The sequence below is a fragment of the Myotis nattereri genome (genome assembly GCF_964212035.1).
Source record: "Myotis nattereri genome assembly, chromosome: 12".
NCBI lineage: Eukaryota > Metazoa > Chordata > Mammalia > Chiroptera > Vespertilionidae > Myotis > Myotis nattereri.
The window spans coordinates 34461799-34462323 of NC_138087.1; positions in this window are offsets into that span (position 1 = coordinate 34461799).

Here is a 525-nt window from a genome sequence, read left to right on the forward strand (position 1 = left end):
TGAAAGCAAATGTCCTACAGCTCTCATTTTTCTGTCTCACACACCTTCCCCATCACATTCATCTTTAATTTGGATTTGTCAGTTGTGTCCTGTCTCCACCTGACAGAAACAACTCATATTAATGACTAATATGTATATTGTGCTTCCTATGGCCAGTCACTCTTCTGAGTGGTTTGCATAGATCTAGGACAGGAAGGACTGCTGCTCAGGAGAGATTACATTTGAGCTGAGAATTGAATGATGAATGAGCCAGTTGTGTAAAAAGCAGGTATGGGGGCAGGGAAGGGATTTCTAGGCAAAGGGAAGAGCCAGAGGAAAGGCTCTCCTCTAGCTCTGAGACTTGTCAAAGAATGGAAAGAAGGCTAGAAAGAATAGTAGGAGATGAAATCTGAAGGAGAGAAACAAGAACAAATACATGGCTAATGCAGCTGATGATACATTAACATATGGCTTTGATACAATTACAGTTGAAGAGAACCTTGGGGTCAGGTCTTGAAGGATGTATTGAGTTCTCCATGAAGATAA